The following is a 19,920-nucleotide window of genomic DNA, read 5'->3' as shown; positions in this document are numbered from 1 at the left end:
TTAAACTTGTAGAACAATTCCATTCCTATGCAGCTCTATTCAATGAGGCCAACAAGCCACTGCCACAGAGAATTCAAGAACATGCTGAGTGACATCCAAAATTGGATTTCAGAAAGTCTTAAAGTCTTCAGTAGCCGCACATACTATAACATCTGAACCTTTTTTCCCGATGTGTAATTCAGTGTCATATGATTAAAACGAGACCCTGTTGCAAAGTCGCTATCACTGTATGTTTCATGATCTTCATGTTCTGAGTCTGAGTGAGATGATGAGCTATCACTCGAGTCAAGGGAAGTTTTGTACAACTCAAGAATATCACATCTACATTCATTACATGGGGTATTGCATGTCCATGAGTCTCTGCAGTCACAGAGACACTTGCAAGATATGGCACAGTTGTCCATAGCACTCATGACTTCAGTAAGCTCAACTCGTCGACATACGTTGGTTCTGACATACTGTTTCATTTCATCCGAAATATTCCGCCTGCCACTGAGACATTGTCTAAATTTCATGAGAAGAGCATGTGCCTGCTTTTCTGGATCCCTGCCTGCTCCGTCCTTGTCTCTTGAATATAATCCTCAACATTATTGGCTGGACCATAGTGGATGACGGTTTCCACACTTTGTAAGTCCCAAGCTGAATGGTGTTGAGCAATGGACTATCAAGGGACTATCATCCTCTTGAAACCATTTGGATCCATGAAGGACTCTGACACACTTCCCTGTTTTCCTTCTCATTCATACATATTCTGTATGTTGTTATGCATGATTGATGTTGAACTTTAATTGAAACTTTAGCTTGAAAATTGGCCGATTTCTTTTATGAAATTTAACTCCTATTATAAGAATAAGATCAACATATGCAAAAACAATTGTTGTTAGATGATTATTTTTTTGTAACCGATCAACAAGATCAACTTTGGTGTTTTAGTGTTTTAACTTAGCTAATGTAATGTAATACAGTGGATGTATGCATTCCTTTTTCATAAGGGCATTAACATATATTACATAATGCCTCTACCTGGGACTGCGGCCAAACTTACAAAATTAACCCTTGTTTGAGAGTAACAAGTATCAAGTTCATGATGATTGTAGAAGTGATTGTATGTATTCATAAATGTGACACATGCACATTTTGAAATGTTAATATTTGTGCTTTAACTTTGATTTGATGAATATCAAATTAGATATTGTATACACTTTATAGCTACTTGTGATCAGTGCACATTTTTATACCTTTAGATTGTGCAGTTTCATAGTGGTTAGTAAGAATATTTTGTGAATTTATACTTGTTTTATCACAAAACATGTGAATGAGTGAATGTCGTCTCATACTGCAGTCAGCAATATTGCAGCCATATGAAGGCAGCCTGTAAACCAGTAATTGATACGCACACCATCCTAGTACATAAAACATTCGCTCTCCATGCCTATTTATGGTGTCCCCGTCGTGATTTTGCTGGGATATTGCCAAAAGATGCGTAAATCCATGCTCTCTCAATTCAACATGCCATGCCTTGACAGACAAAACGAAATACAAAATATAACATTTATACTTACAATTTTGCAATGCAGTGTGCTTCATCAATGAAAATTGCCATCAAAATCTTCTCTTTAGTCAGGCTGTGTTCCAAGAACTGTCTCTGGACTTGCAAATATTATTATGTCAGTGTCAGGGTGAAAAAACCGTCACAGTAGCATGGTTGGAGTTATTAAGTTTCTTAAACACGAATGGTGCTAATTCAAAAGTAAGTGATTTTCCTGATCCTGTTGGAGAAAAAAAAGGACATCCTTTCCTCTGAGGTAACTTACAATCACTTGTCTTTGATGATTCCTGAAGTGATCAATTATGTAACTGCATTACCTTCCATACCAACAGTTATACATGTAGTTAAGTTAAATAGAGGGCGTATATACTTAAAACACAACATCAATCCTTTGTTCCGTTCAGCAGTGTGTCAGATTCGTGATGGCTAGCTTGAGGTGGCTAGACTTGCTTTTTGTATGCATTACTAGATTATTTTTTTAAATGAAATAAATATATTCCACGGTCATTGGTGCAGGACTAATTGTGTATATCACCTGAATTTTGGTCAATACCTGAAATACTCAGTCGCCAATACAGCCCCTATTTCATATAAGGTTATGAAAATACATGTCGGTTGGAGCCTGAAGCCTGAAGTAGAACTTAGGTTATTACACGGATGATATACATGTAAGGCCGAAAATTGATGAACTTCTTTATTATGAAGAACACAATGTTTGGGACTAATATCATTAGTTGAAGGAGTAAGTATTACACCCAAACGTTCTGTTCCACACAATGCGTTTCACTTCTGAATGTTTTTCTAAGAGTTGATACATACACTTGCCTTGTATATATGGTTGATGCACGTCGAGTGTCTCAGAAACGCGGGATCTGCAGGTATTAGAGCTGAATACAGTTGTGATTTGACGAATTCTTTTTCTTTTGACTCTTCCTCTTATTTCGTTTTTCAGCTTAGCATTGTGTATACACAACGTAATTAACGGATTCTGACATCAGCCACATATCTCGGACCACCCCACGAGTCTCTCTTAACCGTTCAATTAACGTTCCGCTTGGTGTTGCCACACCTGTCCGCCATCTGCTGTTGAGATACTGTAACGGTTCTCGTCTGAAAAGAGGACTTCCCCCACTGCTGGTGCTGTGCTACCCACTGAAGACGGTCCAGGAAACAAAGAAGAAGACTGAAAGGGTATGATTTCTATTTACTTACTTCTTTTGTTAGTAAATAAGCGGCCTTCAAAAGCGACTATGCTTGTCGTAAGAGGAGACTAACGGGTGGTCAGACTAGCTTGACTTGGTTGATACATGCCATCGTATCCCAATTGTGTGGATTGAGTGTGGCGATAAATAACAAAAAACAAACAAACAGTTGTCTACGATTATTTATATTTAAAAACATGTATATATTTGTTAAAAGTACGTTTCTATTTATACTGCTCACACAAAGTAGGGGATATTGAAAAGTTACGACGAAAAGCTTCAGAATTATGTTTAATTTTCATTGGGAAACAATAATAATGTGGAAATAAGGATGTTAAGAAACAGTTTTGAAAGTAATGACTTTGATCAAGCTGCAATTTCATTTTGTCGACACTGGAAAATTCATGAGGGGTAGAAACCCAAAAGTTGTGCTTCTATGCTTTCTTCCGGCTTGGATCATCCCAATTGCTCTCAATCTTTCGTCTTCTCGTAACCTTCGCATTGTGGAAAGTGGTGAAGTGATGGATGAACTTGGTCCAAGACCCATGTTTAACACCCATTTTTGCCCGTGAGGCACGTGGATTTTGTCATTTGCACGTGTGACACAAGATGTGATTTCTCATCCCCACCCCCTGGTACGTTTGAGTGCAATTTTCCTGGATGCAAGGGCATCTGGTGGGTCATTGTGAGGCTTGCTCAGACGGACCTATGCTTTTCCTCAATCATACACAAATGTTTTGTAGGCCTCTATATTACTGTCTTTGTGCCATTGATTTTAATTTCAATATACCCTACTTTTTGTGAGCAGTTTATATCCTACACATATGAAAAGATTAATGAAAGATTGTTTCTGAAACTTATACAGTGGAAATTTATTTCAGATACCACTGGGAGTGCTTCAGTGAGGACCTCAGTGACCGTTCTCCATCACAGTAGGTGCTCAGCGGAGGGGACTACCTCACCCTTGAGAGGCAGAAACAAGCCAATCATGCACTTACGAGATGGACCTACACCAAGTTCCAGATTACAAGGACTTGTTCCAAAGATGGAAGAGTTCCATAACGAAGCTGAATTTCTAAAGGTATATGTAATTAACTGCATTTTCTGTAATTGCGATTTAACAAAAGAAGGACAGTTATTGTGTGGTTTGTAAATTGGTTTATTGTTTTGTTGCAAAAGTAACGGATTAGTCTTTGTGTAATACCTGACTACCTGAAGATATTTCTTATTCAGGTTATATGGAAACACTTGTACTCGTCCTCCTCTAACAAGTCTGTTTGGCACTCTGCATGCTGCAAAGGAGCACAATAAATGCGGTGAATGTTACTCAGGATCCTCATGACAACTTTTACCCATGCTCTGAATTCATGGACAAGGTCACCACCGCCTACATCGTAACTGGGGGACTACATTACTTCCAAATGGAACACCTCACTTCTGTCCCAACGTCAAGTTACATGGGTGCTGTTGGCAATCCATATAAAATGATTGATTATTTTCTAGGTCATGCAGCAAAACAGTTTGTAGACAAGCACGTCTTACCGGAGGTTCCTCAACAGCCAGGTCATGGTCTCCAAATCAAACACACTAGCCTGCAGGTACTGTGGAAAACTGTACCAGAGACCAAAAGCTCTCCGCAAACACGAAGCATCCGGAATATAATGCTGAAAACAATCAGGATTCCACATCTTCAGCAGAATCAAGATCATCTTTTTATCAGTACACCCGTCTGTCTCTCGAATAAATCACAACGATTCCATTCACATGGGAGATGGTGGCAGGCATGATGAGACTAGTAAAGTGGTTCTGTTTATACTACAAGGCAAGCAAATGTCCAAAGTATGCATATGGTCTCCTTTGAAACACAGGCAAAGGCATATGCTCTCCTATATGAACGGCAGGCTTTATAGATTGATATGGAACCGCACAGTCAACCATCAAGGCAGAGAAGACACCAATCATCCCATCGACCTTGACTTGGAGCATTGCAACAGGGCTTTCAAAGATGATGTACACACATACAAGGGGAGGTACACAGATAAAAGACGATTCTCAAAGTCAGCAGAAGTGCGCTGTCAATGGAAGAATTATGCCAAAAATACGACAAATTGGCATTCCGCAAGAAAAGTTCGGGAAGGCATGGAGTTGTTGATCCTTCTTGGTGATATTCTTAAACTTGTAGAACAATTCCATTCCTATGCAGCTCTGTTCAATGAGGCCAACAAGCCACTGCCACAGAGAATTCAAGAACATGCTGAGTGACATCCAAAATTGGATTTCAGAAAGTCTTAAAGTCTTCAGTAGCCGCACATACTATAACATCTGAACCTTTTTTCCCGATGTGTAATTCAGTGTCACATGATTAAAACGAGACCCTGTTGCAAAGTCGCTATCACTGTATGTTTCATGATCTTCATGTTCTGAGTCTGAGTGAGATGATGAGCTATCACTCGAGTCAAGGGAAGTTTTGTACAACTCAAGAATATCACATCTACATTCATTACATGGGGTATTGCATGTCCATGAGTCTCTGCAGTCACAGAGACACTTGCAAGATATGGCACAGTTGTCCATAGCACTCATGACTTCAGTAAGCTCAACTCGTCGACATACGTTGGTTCTGACATACTGTTTCATTTCATCCGAAATATTCCGCCTGCCACTGAGACATTGTCTAAATTTCATGAGAAGAGCATGTGCCTGCTTTTCTGGATCCCTGCCTGCTCCGTCCTTGTCTCTTGAATATAATCCTCAACATTATTGGCTGGACCATAGTGGATGACGGTTTCCACACTTTGTAAGTCCCAAGCTGAATGGTGTTGAGCAATGGACTATCAAGGGACAATCATCCTCTTGAAACCATTTGGATCCATGAAGGACTCTGACACACTTCCCTGTTTTCCTTCTCATTCATACATATTCTGTATGTTGTTATGCATGATTGATGTTGAACTTTAATTGAAACTTTAGCTTGAAAATTGGCCGATTTCTTTTATGAAATTTAACTCCTATTATAAGAATAAGATCAACATATGCAAAAACAATTGTTGTTAGATGATTATTTTTTTGTAACTGATCAACAAGATCAACTTTAGTGTTTTAGTGTTTTAACTTAGCTAATGTAATGTAATACAGTGGATGTATGCATTCCTTTTTCATAAGGGCATGAACATATATTACATAATGCCTCTACCTGGGACTGCGGCCAAACTTACAAAATTAACCCTTGTTTGAGAGTAACAAGTATCAAGTTCATGATGATTGTAGAAGTGATTGTATGTATTCATAAATGTGACACATGCACATTTTGAAATGTTAATATTTGTGCTTTAACTTTGATTTGATGAATATCAAATTAGATATTGTATACACTTTATAGCTACTTGTGATCAGTGCACATTTTTATACCTTTAGATTGTGCAGTTTCATAGTGGTTAGTAAGAATATTTTGTGAATTTATACTTGTTTTATCACAAAACATGTGAATGAGTGAATGTCGTCTCATACTGCAGTCAGCAATATTGCAGCCATATGAAGGCAGCCTGTAAACCAGTAATTGATACGCACACCATCCTAGTACATAAAACATTCGCTCTCCATGCCTATTTATGGTGTCCCCGTCGTGATTTTGCTGGGATATTGCCAAAAGATGCGTAAATCCATGCTCTCTCAATTCAACATGCCATGCCTTGACAGACAAAACGAAATACAAAATATAACATTTATACTTACAATTTTGCAATGCAGTGTGCTTCATCAATGAAAATTGCCATCAAAATCTTCTCTTTAGTCAGGCTGTGTTCCAAGAACTGTCTCTGGACTTGCAAATATTATTATGTCAGTGTCAGGGTGAAAAAACCGTCACAGTAGCATGGTTGGAGTTATTAAGTTTCTTAAACACGAATGGTGCTAATTCAAAAGTAAGTGATTTTCCTGATCCTGTTGGAGAAAAAAAAGGACATCCTTTCCTCTGAGGTAACTTACAATCACTTGTCTTTGATGATTCCTGAAGTGATCAATTATGTAACTGCATTACCTTCCATACCAACAGTTATACATGTAGTTAAGTTAAATAGAGGGCGTATATACTTAAAACACAACATCAATCCTTTGTTCCGTTCAGCAGTGTGTCAGATTCGTGATGGCTAGCTTGAGGTGGCTAGACTTGCTTTTTGTATGCATTACTAGATTATTTTTTTAAATGAAATAAATATATTCCACGGTCATTGGTGCAGGACTAATTGTGTATATCACCTGAATTTTGGTCAATACCTGAAATACTCAGTCGCCAATACAGCCCCTATTTCATATAAGGTTATGAAAATACATGTCGGTTGGAGCCTGAAGCCTGAAGTAGAATTTAGGTTATTACACGGATGATATACATGTAAGGCCGAAAATTGATGAACTTCTTTATTATGAAGAACACAATGTTTGGGACTAATATCATTAGTTGAAGGAGTAAGTATTACACCCAAACGTTCTGTTCCACACAATGCGTTTCACTTCTGAATGTTTTTCTAAGAGTTGATACATACACTTGCCTTGTATATATGGTTGATGCACGTCGAGTGTCTCAGAAACGCGGGATCTGCAGGTATTAGAGCTGAATACAGTTGTGATTTGACGAATTCTTTTTCTTTTGACTCTTCCTCTTATTTCGTTTTTCAGCTTAGCATTGTGTATACACAACGTAATTAACGGATTCTGACATCAGCCACATATCTCGGACCACCCCACGAGTCTCTCTTAACCGTTCAATTAACGTTCCGCTTGGTGTTGCCACACCTGTCCGCCATCTGCTGTTGAGATACTGTAACGGTTCTCGTCTGAAAAGAGGACTTCTCCCACTGCTGGTGCTGTGCTACCCTCTGAAGACGGTCCAGGAAACAAAGAAGAAGACTGAAAGGGTATGATTTCTATTTACTTACTTCTTTTGTTAGTAAATAAGCGGCCTTCAAAAGCGACTATGCTTGTCGTAAGAGGAGACTAACGGGTGGTCAGACTAGCTTGACTTGGTTGATACATGCCATCGTATCCCAATTGTGTGGATTGAGTGTGGCGATAAATAACAAAAAACAAACAAACAGTTGTCTCAGATTATTTATATTTAAAAACATGTATATATTTGTTAAAAGTATGTTTCTATTTATACTGCTCACACAAAGTAGGGGATATTGAAAAGTTACGACGAAAAGCTTCAGAATTATGTTTAATTTTCATTGGGAAACAATAATAATGTGGAAATAAGGATGTTAAGAAACAGTTTTGAAAGTAATGACTTTGATCAAGCTGCAATTTCATTTTGTCGACACTGGAAAATTCATGAGGGGTAGAAACCCAAAAGTTGTGCTTCTATGCTTTCTTCCGGCTTGGATCATCCCAATTGCTCTCAATCTTTCGTCTTCTCGTAACCTTCGCATTGTGGAAAGTGGTGAAGTGATGGATGAACTTGGTCCAAGACCCATGTTTAACACCCATTTTTGCCCGTGAGGCACGTGGATTTTGTCATTTGCACGTGTGACACAAGATGTGATTTCTCATCCCCACCCCCTGGTACGTTTGAGTGCAATTTTCCTGGATGCAAGGGCATCTGGTGGGTCATTGTGAGGCTTGCTCAGACGGACCTATGCTTTTCCTCAATCATACACAAATGTTTTGTAGGCCTCTATATTACTGTCTTTGTGCCATTGATTTTAATTTCAATATACCCTACTTTTTGTGAGCAGTTTATATCCTACACATATGAAAAGATTAATGAAAGATTGTTTCTGAAACTTATACAGTGGAAATTTATTTCAGATACCACTGGGAGTGCTTCAGTGAGGACCTCAGTGACCGTTCTCCATCACAGTAGGTGCTCAGCGGAGGGGACTACCTCACCCTTGAGAGGCAGAAACAAGCCAATCATGCACTTACGAGATGGACCTACACCAAGTTCCAGATTACAAGGACTTGTTCCAAAGATGGAAGAGTTCCATAACGAAGCTGAATTTCTAAAGGTATATGTAATTAACTGCATTTTCTGTAATTGCGATTTAACAAAAGAAGGACAGTTATTGTGTGGTTTGTAAATTGGTTTATTGTTTTGTTGCAAAAGTAACGGATTAGTCTTTGTGTAATACCTGACTACCTGAAGATATTTCTTATTCAGGTTATATGGAAACACTTGTACTCGTCCTCCTCTAACAAGTCTGTTTGGCACTCTGCATGCTGCAAAGGAGCACAATAAATGCGGTGAATGTTACTCAGGATCCTCATGACAACTTTTACCCATGCTCTGAATTCATGGACAAGGTCACCACCGCCTACATCGTAACTGGGGGACTACATTACTTCCAAATGGAACACCTCACTTCTGTCCCAACGTCAAGTTACATGGGTGCTGTTGGCAATCCATATAAAATGATTGATTATTTTCTAGGTCATGCAGCAAAACAGTTTGTAGACAAGCACGTCTTACCGGAGGTTCCTCAACAGCCAGGTCATGGTCTCCAAATCAAACACACTAGCCTGCAGGTACTGTGGAAAACTGTACCAGAGACCAAAAGCTCTCCGCAAACACGAAGCATCCGGAATATAATGCTGAAAACAATCAGGATTCCACATCTTCAGCAGAATCAAGATCATCTATTTATCAGTACACCCGTCTGTCGCTCATGCTTGGGCTTCTTCGAATAAATCACAACGATTCCATTCACATGGGAGATGGTGGCAGGCATGATGAGACTAGTAAAGTGGTTCTGTTTATAAGGCAAGCAAATGTCTCCTTTGAAACACAGGCAAAGGCATATGCTCTCCTATATGAACGGCAGGCTTTATAGATTGATATGGAAACGCACAGTCAACCATCAAGGCAGAGAAGACACCAATCATCCCATCGACCTTGACTTGGAGCATTGCAACAGGGCTTTCAAAGATGATGTACACACATACAAGGGGAGGTACACAGATAAAAGACGATTCTCAAAGTCAGCAGAAGTGCGCTGTCAATGGAAGAATTATGCCAAAAATACGACAAATTGGCATTCCGCAAGAAAAGTTCGGGAAGGCATGGAGTTGTTGATCCTTCTTGGTGATATTCTTAAACTTGTAGAACAATTCCATTCCTATGCAGCTCTATTCAATGAGGCCAACAAGCCACTGCCACAGAGAATTCAAGAACATGCTGAGTGACATCCAAAATTGGATTTCAGAAAGTCTTAAAGTCTTCAGTAGCCGCACATACTATAACATCTGAACCTTTTTTCCCGATGTGTAATTCAGTGTCACATGATTAAAACGAGACCCTGTTGCAAAGTCGCTATCACTGTATGTTTCATGATCTTCATGTTCTGAGTCTGAGTGAGATGATGAGCTATCACTCGAGTCAAGGGAAGTTTTGTACAACTCAAGAATATCACATCTACATTCATTACATGGGGTATTGCATGTCCATGAGTCTCTGCAGTCACAGAGACACTTGCAAGATATGGCACAGTTGTCCATAGCACTCATGACTTCAGTAAGCTCAACTCGTCGACATACGTTGGTTCTGACATACTGTTTCATTTCATCCGAAATATTCCGCCTGCCACTGAGACATTGTCTAAATTTCATGAGAAGAGCATGTGCCTGCTTTTCTGGATCCCTGCCTGCTCCGTCCTTGTCTCTTGAATATAATCCTCAACATTATTGGCTGGACCATAGTGGATGACGGTTTCCACACTTTGTAAGTCCCAAGCTGAATGGTGTTGAGCAATGGACTATCAAGGGACTATCATCCTCTTGAAACCATTTGGATCCATGAAGGACTCTGACACACTTCCCTGTTTTCCTTCTCATTCATACATATTCTGTATGTTGTTATGCATGATTGATGTTGAACTTTAATTGAAACTTTAGCTTGAAAATTGGCCGATTTCTTTTATGAAATTTAACTCCTATTATAAGAATAAGATCAACATATGCAAAAACAATTGTTGTTAGATGATTATTTTTTTGTAACTGATCAACAAGATCAACTTTAGTGTTTTAGTGTTTTAACTTAGCTAATGTAATGTAATACAGTGGATGTATGCATTCCTTTTTCATAAGGGCATGAACATATATTACATAATGCCTCTACCTGGGACTGCGGCCAAACTTACAAAATTAACCCTTGTTTGAGAGTAACAAGTATCAAGTTCATGATGATTGTAGAAGTGATTGTATGTATTCATAAATGTGACACATGCACATTTTGAAATGTTAATATTTGTGCTTTAACTTTGATTTGATGAATATCAAATTAGATATTGTATACACTTTATAGCTACTTGTGATCAGTGCACATTTTTATACCTTTAGATTGTGCAGTTTCATAGTGGTTAGTAAGAATATTTTGTGAATTTATACTTGTTTTATCACAAAACATGTGAATGAGTGAATGTCGTCTCATACTGCAGTCAGCAATATTGCAGCCATATGAAGGCAGCCTGTAAACCAGTAATTGATACGCACACCATCCTAGTACATAAAACATTCGCTCTCCATGCCTATTTATGGTGTCCCCGTCGTGATTTTGCTGGGATATTGCCAAAAGATGCGTAAATCCATGCTCTCTCAATTCAACATGCCATGCCTTGACAGACAAAACGAAATACAAAATATAACATTTATACTTACAATTTTGCAATGCAGTGTGCTTCATCAATGAAAATTGCCATCAAAATCTTCTCTTTAGTCAGGCTGTGTTCCAAGAACTGTCTCTGGACTTGCAAATATTATTATGTCAGTGTCAGGGTGAAAAAACCGTCACAGTAGCATGGTTGGAGTTATTAAGTTTCTTAAACACGAATGGTGCTAATTCAAAAGTAAGTGATTTTCCTGATCCTGTTGGAGAAAAAAAAGGACATCCTTTCCTCTGAGGTAACTTACAATCACTTGTCTTTGATGATTCCTGAAGTGATCAATTATGTAACTGCATTACCTTCCATACCAACAGTTATACATGTAGTTAAGTTAAATAGAGGGCGTATATACTTAAAACACAACATCAATCCTTTGTTCCGTTCAGCAGTGTGTCAGATTCGTGATGGCTAGCTTGAGGTGGCTAGACTTGCTTTTTGTATGCATTACTAGATTATTTTTTTAAATGAAATAAATATATTCCACGGTCATTGGTGCAGGACTAATTGTGTATATCACCTGAATTTTGGTCAATACCTGAAATACTCAGTCGCCAATACAGCCCCTATTTCATATAAGGTTATGAAAATACATGTCGGTTGGAGCCTGAAGCCTGAAGTAGAATTTAGGTTATTACACGGATGATATACATGTAAGGCCGAAAATTGATGAACTTCTTTATTATGAAGAACACAATGTTTGGGACTAATATCATTAGTTGAAGGAGTAAGTATTACACCCAAACGTTCTGTTCCACACAATGCGTTTCACTTCTGAATGTTTTTCTAAGAGTTGATACATACACTTGCCTTGTATATATGGTTGATGCACGTCGAGTGTCTCAGAAACGCGGGATCTGCAGGTATTAGAGCTGAATACAGTTGTGATTTGACGAATTCTTTTTCTTTTGACTCTTCCTCTTATTTTTCGTTTTTCAGCTTAGCATTGTGTATACACAACGTAATTAACGGATTCTGACATCAGCCACATATCTCGGACCACCCCACGAGTCTCTCTTAACCGTTCAATTAACGTTCCGCTTGGTGTTGCCACACCTGTCCGCCATCTGCTGTTGAGATACTGTAACGGTTCTCGTCTGAAAAGAGGACTTCTCCCACTGCTGGTGCTGTGCTACCCACTGAAGACGGTCCAGGAAACAAAGAAGAAGACTGAAAGGGTATGATTTCTATTTACTTACTTCTTTTGTTAGTAAATAAGCGGCCTTCAAAAGCGAATATGCTTGTCGTAAGAGGAGACTAACGGGTGGTCAGACTAGCTTGACTTGGTTGATACATGCCATCGTATCCCAATTGTGTGGATTGAGTGTGGCGATAAATAACAAAAAACAAACAAACATTTGTCTCAGATTATTTATATTTAAAAACATGTATATATTTGTTAAAAGTATGTTTCTATTTATACTGCTCGCACAAAGTAGGGGATATTGAAAAGTTACGATGAAAAGCTTCAGAATTATGTTTAATTTTCATTGGGAAACAATAATAATGTGGAAATAAGGATGTTAAGAAACAGTTTTGAAAGTAATGACTTTGATCAAGCTGCAATTTCATTTTGTCGACACTGGAAAGTTCATGAGGGGTAGAAACCCAAAAGTTGTGCTTCTATGCTTTCTTCCGGCTTGGATCATCCCAATTGCTCTCAATCTTTCGTCTTCTCATAACCTTCGCATTGTGGAAAGTGGTGAAGTGATGGATGAACTTGGTCCAAGACCCATGTTAACACCCATTTTTGCCCGTGAGGCACGTGGATTTTGTCATTTGCACGTGTGACACAAGATGTGATTTCTCATCCCCACCCCCTGGTACGTTTGAGTGCAATTTTCCTGGATGCAAGGGCATCTGGTGGGTCATTGTGAGGCTTGCTCAGACGGACCTATGCTTTTCCTCAATCATACACAAATGTTTTGTAGGCCTCTATATTACTGTCTTTGTGCCATTGATTTTAATTTCAATATACCCTACTTTTTGTGAGCAGTTTATATCCTACACATATGAAAAGATTAATGAAAGATTGTTTCTGAAACTTATACAGTGGAAATTTATTTCAGATACCACTGGGAGTGCTTCAGTGAGGACCTCAGTGACCGTTCTCCATCACAGTAGGTGCTCAGCGGAGGGGACTACCTCACCCTTGAGAGGCAGAAACAAGCCAATCATGCACTTACGAGATGGACCTACACCAAGTTCCAGATTACAAGGACTTGTTCCAAAGATGGAAGAGTTCCATAACGAAGCTGAATTTCTAAAGGTATATGTAATTAACTGCATTTTCTGTAATTGCGATTTAACAAAAGAAGGACAGTTATTGTGTGGTTTGTAAATTGGTTTATTGTTTTGTTGCAAAAGTAACGGATTGGTCTTTGTGTAATACCTGACTACCTGAAGATATTTCTTTTTCAGGTTATATGGAAACACTTGTACTCGTCCTCCTCTAACAAGTCTGTTTGGCACTCTGCATGCTGCAAAGGAGCACAATAAATGCGGTGAATGTTACTCAGGATCCTCATGACAACTTTTACCCATGCTCTGAATTCATGGACAAGGTCACCACCGCCTACATCGTAACTGGGGGACTACATTACTTCCAAATGGAACACCTCACTTCTGTCCCAACGTCAAGTTACATGGGTGCTGTTGGCAATCCATATAAAATGATTGATTATTTTCTAGGTCATGCAGCAAAACAGTTTGTAGACAAGCACATCTTACCGGAGGTTCCTCAACAGCCAGGTCATGGTCTCCAAATCAAACACACTAGCCTGCAGGTACTGTGGAAAACTGTACCAGAGACCAAAAGCTCTCCGCAAACACGAAGCATCCGGAATATAATGCTGAAAACAATCAGGATTCCACATCTTCAGCAGAATCAAGATCATCTATTTATCAGTACACCCGTCTGTCTCTCATGCTTGGGCTTCTTCGAATAAATCACAACGATTCCATTCACATGGGAGATGGTGGCAGGCATGATGAGACTAGTAAAGTGGTTCTGTTTATACTACAAGGCAAGCAAATGTCCAAAGTATGCATATGGTCTCCTTTGAAACACAGGCAAAGGCATATGCTCTCCTATATGAACGGCAGGCTTTATAGATTGATATGGAACCGCACAGTCAACCATCAAGGCAGAGAAGACACCAATCATCCCATCGACCTTGACTTGGAGCATTGCAACAGGGCTTTCAAAGATGATGTACACACATACAAGGGGAGGTACACAGATAAAAGACGATTCTCAAAGTCAGCAGAAGTGCGCTGTCAATGGAAGAATTATGCCAAAAATACGACAAATTGGCATTCCGCAAGAAATGTTCGGGAAGGCATGGAGTTGTTGATCCTTCTTGGTGATGTTCTTAAACTTGTAGAACAATTCCATTCCTATGCAGCTCTATTCAATGAGGCCAACAAGCCACTGCCACAGAGAAATCAAAAACATGCTGAGTGACATCCAAAATTGGATTTCAGAAAGTCTTAAAGTCTTCAGTAGCCGCACATACTATAACATCTGAACCTTTTTTCCCGATGTGTAATTCAGTGTCACATGATTAAAACGAGACCCTGTTGCAAAGTCCTTATCACTGTATGTTTCATGATCTTCATGTTCTGAGTCTGAGTGAGATGATGAGCTATCACTCGAGTCAAGGGAAGTTTTGTACAACTCAAGAATATCACATCTACATTCACTACATGGGGTAATTGCATGTCCATGAGTCTCTGCAGTCACAGAGACACTTGCAAGATATTGCACAGTTGTCCATAGCACTCATGACTTCAGTAAAGCTCAACTCGTCGACATACGTTGGTTCTGACATACTGTTTCATTTCATCCGAAATATTCCGCCTGCCACTGAGACATTGTCTAAATTTCATGAGAAGAGCATGTGCCTGCTTTTCTGGATCCCTGCCTGCTCCGTCCTTGTCTCTTGAATATAATCCTCAACATTATTGGCTGGACCATAGTGGATGACGGTTTCCACACTTTGTAAGTCCCAAGCTGAATGGTGTTGAGCAATGGACTATCAAGGGACTATCATCCTCTTGAAACCATTTGGATCCATGAAGGACTCTGACACACTTCCCTGTTTTCCTTCTCATTCATACATATTCTGTATGTTGTTATGCATGATTGATGTTGAACTTTAATTGAAACTTTAGCTTGAAAATTGGCCGATTTCTTTTATGAAATTTAACTCCTATTATAAGAATAAGATCAACATATGCAAAAACAATTGTTGTTAGATGATTATTTTTTTGTAACTGATCAACTTTAGTGTTTTAGTGTTTTAACTTAGCTAATGTAATGTAATACAGTGGATGTATGCATTCCTTTTTCATAAGGGCATTAACATATATTACATAATGCCTCTACCTGGGACTGCGGCCAAACTTACAAAATTAACCCTTGTTTGAGAGTAACAAGTATCAAGTTCATGATGATTGTAGAAGTGATTGTATGTATTCATAAATGTGACACATGCACATTTTGAAATGTTAATATTTGTGCTTTAACTTTGATTTGATGAATATCAAATTAGATATTGTATACACTTTATAGCTACTTGTGATCAGTGCACATTTTTATACCTTTAGATTGTGCAGTTTCATAGTGGTTAGTAAGAATATTTTGTGAATTTATACTTGTTTTATCACAAAACATGTGAATGAGTGAATGTCGTCTCATACTGCAGTCAGCAATATTGCAGCCATATGAAGGCAGCCTGTAAACCAGTAATTGATACGCACACCATCCTAGTACATAAAACATTCGCTCTCCATGCCTATTTATGGTGTCCCCGTCGTGATTTTGCTGGGATATTGCCAAAAGATGCGTAAATCCATGCTCTCTCAATTCAACATGCCATGCCTTGACAGACAAAACGAAATACAAAATATAACATTTATACTTACAATTTTGCAATGCAGTGTGCTTCATCAATGAAAATTGCCATCAAAATCTTCTCTTTAGTCAGGCTGTGTTCCAAGAACTGTCTCTGGACTTGCAAATATTATTATGTCAGTGTCAGGGTGAAAAAACCGTCACAGTAGCATGGTTGGAGTTATTAAGTTTCTTAAACACGAATGGTGCTAATTCAAAAGTAAGTGATTTTCCTGATCCTGTTGGAGAAAAAAAAGGACATCCTTTCCTCTGAGGTAACTTACAATCACTTGTCTTTGATGATTCCTGAAGTGATCAATTATGTAACTGCATTACCTTCCATACCAACAGTTATACATGTAGTTAAGTTAAATAGAGGGCGTATATACTTAAAACACAACATCAATCCTTTGTTCCGTTCAGCAGTGTGTCAGATTCGTGATGGCTAGCTTGAGGTGGCTAGACTTGCTTTTTGTATGCATTACTAGATTATTTTTTTAAATGAAATAAATATATTCCACGGTCATTGGTGCAGGACTAATTGTGTATATCACCTGAATTTTGGTCAATACCTGAAATACTCAGTCGCCAATACAGCCCCTATTTCATATAAGGTTATGAAAATACATGTCGGTTGGAGCCTGAAGCCTGAAGTAGAATTTAGGTTATTACACGGATGATATACATGTAAGGCCGAAAATTGATGAACTTCTTTATTATGAAGAACACAATGTTTGGGACTAATATCATTAGTTGAAGGAGTAAGTATTACACCCAAACGTTCTGTTCCACACAATGCGTTTCACTTCTGAATGTTTTTCTAAGAGTTGATACATACACTTGCCTTGTATATATGGTTGATGCACGTCGAGTGTCTCAGAAACGCGGGATCTGCAGGTATTAGAGCTGAATACAGTTGTGATTTGACGAATTCTTTTTCTTTTGACTCTTCCTCTTATTTCGTTTTTCAGCTTAGCATTGTGTATACACAACGTAATTAACGGATTCTGACATCAGCCACATATCTCGGACCACCCCACGAGTCTCTCTTAACCGTTCAATTAACGTTCCGCTTGGTGTTGCCACACCTGTCCGCCATCTGCTGTTGAGATACTGTAACGGTTCTCGTCTGAAAAGAGGACTTCTCCCACTGCTGGTGCTGTGCTACCCACTGAAGACGGTCCAGGAAACAAAGAAGAAGACTGAAAGGGTATGATTTCTATTTACTTACTTCTTTTGTTAGTAAATAAGCGGCCTTCAAAAGCGAATATGCTTGTCGTAAGAGGAGACTAACGGGTGGTCAGACTAGCTTGACTTGGTTGATACATGCCATCGTATCCCAATTGTGTGGATTGAGTGTGGCGATAAATAACAAAAAACAAACAAACAGTTGTCTCAGATTATTTATATTTAAAAACATGTATATATTTGTTAAAAGTATGTTTCTATTTATACTGCTCGCACAAAGTAGGGGATATTGAAAAGTTACGATGAAAAGCTTCAGAATTATGTTTAATTTTCATTGGGAAACAATAATAATGTGGAAATAAGGATGTTAAGAAACAGTTTTGAAAGTAATGACTTTGATCAAGCTGCAATTTCATTTTGTCGACACTGGAAAGTTCATGAGGGGTAGAAACCCAAAAGTTGTGCTTCTATGCTTTCTTCCGGCTTGGATCATCCCAATTGCTCTCAATCTTTCGTCTTCTCATAACCTTCGCATTGTGGAAAGTGGTGAAGTGATGGATGAACTTGGTCCAAGACCCATGTTAACACCCATTTTTGCCCGTGAGGCACGTGGATTTTGTCATTTGCACGTGTGACACAAGATGTGATTTCTCATCCCCACCCCCTGGTACGTTTGAGTGCAATTTTCCTGGATGCAAGGGCATCTGGTGGGTCATTGTGAGGCTTGCTCAGACGGACCTATGCTTTTCCTCAATCATACACAAATGTTTTGTAGGCCTCTATATTACTGTCTTTGTGCCATTGATTTTAATTTCAATATACCCTACTTTTTGTGAGCAGTTTATATCCTACACATATGAAAAGATTAATGAAAGATTGTTTCTGAAACTTATACAGTGGAAATTTATTTCAGATACCACTGGGAGTGCTTCAGTGAGGACCTCAGTGACCGTTCTCCATCACAGTAGGTGCTCAGCGGAGGGGACTACCTCACCCTTGAGAGGCAGAAACAAGCCAATCATGCACTTACGAGATGGACCTACACCAAGTTCCAGATTACAAGGACTTGTTCCAAAGATGGAAGAGTTCCATAACGAAGCTGAATTTCTAAAGGTATATGTAATTAACTGCATTTTCTGTAATTGCGATTTAACAAAAGAAGGACAGTTATTGTGTGGTTTGTAAATTGGTTTATTGTTTTGTTGCAAAAGTAACGGATTGGTCTTTGTGTAATACCTGACTACCTGAAGATATTTCTTTTTCAGGTTATATGGAAACACTTGTACTCGTCCTCCTCTAACAAGTCTGTTTGGCACTCTGCATGCTGCAAAGGAGCACAATAAATGCGGTGAATGTTACTCAGGATCCTCATGACAACTTTTACCCATGCTCTGAATTCATGGACAAGGTCACCACCGCCTACATCGTAACTGGGGGACTACATTACTTCCAAATGGAACACCTCACTTCTGTCCCAACGTCAAGTTACATGGGTGCTGTTGGCAATCCATATAAAATGATTGATTATTTTCTAGGTCATGCAGCAAAACAGTTTGTAGACAAGCACGTCTTACCGGAGGTTCCTCAACAGCCAGGTCATGGTCTCCAAATCAAACACACTAGCCTGCAGGTACTGTGGAAAACTGTACCAGAGACCAAAAGCTCTCCGCAAACACGAAGCATCCGGAATATAATGCTGAAAACAATCAGGATTCCACATCTTCAGCAGAATCAAGATCATCTATTTATCAGTACACCCGTCTGTCTCTCATGCTTGGGCTTCTTCGAATAAATCACAACGATTCCATTCACATGGGAGATGGTGGCAGGCATGATGAGACTAGTAAAGTGGTTCTGTTTATACTACAAGGCAAGCAAATGTCCAAAGTATGCATATGGTCTCCTTTGAAACACAGGCAAAGGCATATGCTCTCCTATATGAACGGCAGGCTTTATAGATTGATATGGAACCGCACAGTCAACCATCAAGGCAGAGAAGACACCAATCATCCCATCGACCTTGACTTGGAGCATTGCAACAGGGCTTTCAAAGATGATGTACACACATACAAGGGGAGGTACACAGATAAAAGACGATTCTCAAAGTCAGCAGAAGTGCGCTGTCAATGGAAGAATTATGCCAAAAATACGACAAATTGGCATTCCGCAAGAAATGTTCGGGAAGGCATGGAGTTGTTGATCCTTCTTGGTGATGTTCTTAAACTTGTAGAACAATTCCATTCCTATGCAGCTCTATTCAATGAGGCCAACAAGCCACTGCCACAGAGAAATCAAAAACATGCTGAGTGACATCCAAAATTGGATTTCAGAAAGTCTTAAAGTCTTCAGTAGCCGCACATACTATAACATCTGAACCTTTTTTCCCGATGTGTAATTCAGTGTCACATGATTAAAACGAGACCCTGTTGCAAAGTC

The 19,920-nt window shown here is 39.1% G+C and overlaps 4 long non-coding RNA genes across 5 annotated transcripts; all 4 read left to right on the top strand.

The window, feature by feature from the left end:
• The first annotated feature begins 195 nt into the window (after positions 1–195).
• LOC125378543 lies at positions 196–4,947 on the top strand. Its single transcript, XR_007220273.1, has 4 exons — positions 196–627; positions 2,502–2,740; positions 3,633–3,832; positions 3,985–4,947. It is a non-coding gene; the product is annotated as an uncharacterized LOC125378543 (long non-coding RNA).
• Positions 4,948–4,973: 26 nt separating this feature from the next.
• On the top strand, positions 4,974–9,578 carry LOC125378542. 2 transcript variants are annotated; one of them, XR_007220272.1, is made up of 4 exons: positions 4,974–5,548; positions 7,423–7,661; positions 8,554–8,753; positions 8,906–9,578. It is a non-coding gene; the product is annotated as an uncharacterized LOC125378542 (long non-coding RNA). The 2 variants fall into 2 exon arrangements; XR_007220271.1 differs by lacking the exon at positions 4,974–5,548 and having other exon boundaries at positions 5,605–7,661.
• A 16-nt stretch (positions 9,579–9,594) lies between these two features.
• On the top strand, positions 9,595–14,990 carry LOC125378539. The gene is made up of 4 exons (XR_007220268.1): positions 9,595–10,462; positions 12,339–12,577; positions 13,469–13,668; positions 13,821–14,990. It is a non-coding gene; the product is annotated as an uncharacterized LOC125378539 (long non-coding RNA).
• Positions 14,991–14,994: 4 nt separating this feature from the next.
• LOC125378540 lies at positions 14,995–19,919 on the top strand. Its single transcript, XR_007220269.1, has 4 exons — positions 14,995–15,402; positions 17,268–17,506; positions 18,398–18,597; positions 18,750–19,919. It is a non-coding gene; the product is annotated as an uncharacterized LOC125378540 (long non-coding RNA).
• The last annotated feature ends 1 nt before the right edge of the window (position 19,920 follows it).

This window comes from Haliotis rufescens, unplaced genomic scaffold (genome assembly GCF_023055435.1).
Source record: "Haliotis rufescens isolate VD_foot unplaced genomic scaffold, xgHalRufe1.0.p SCAF_124, whole genome shotgun sequence".
In the NCBI taxonomy this organism is placed as follows: domain Eukaryota; kingdom Metazoa; phylum Mollusca; class Gastropoda; order Lepetellida; family Haliotidae; genus Haliotis; species Haliotis rufescens.
The sequence above is the reverse complement of the archived record's forward strand: the minus strand, read 5'-3'. Positions and strand labels throughout refer to the sequence as shown.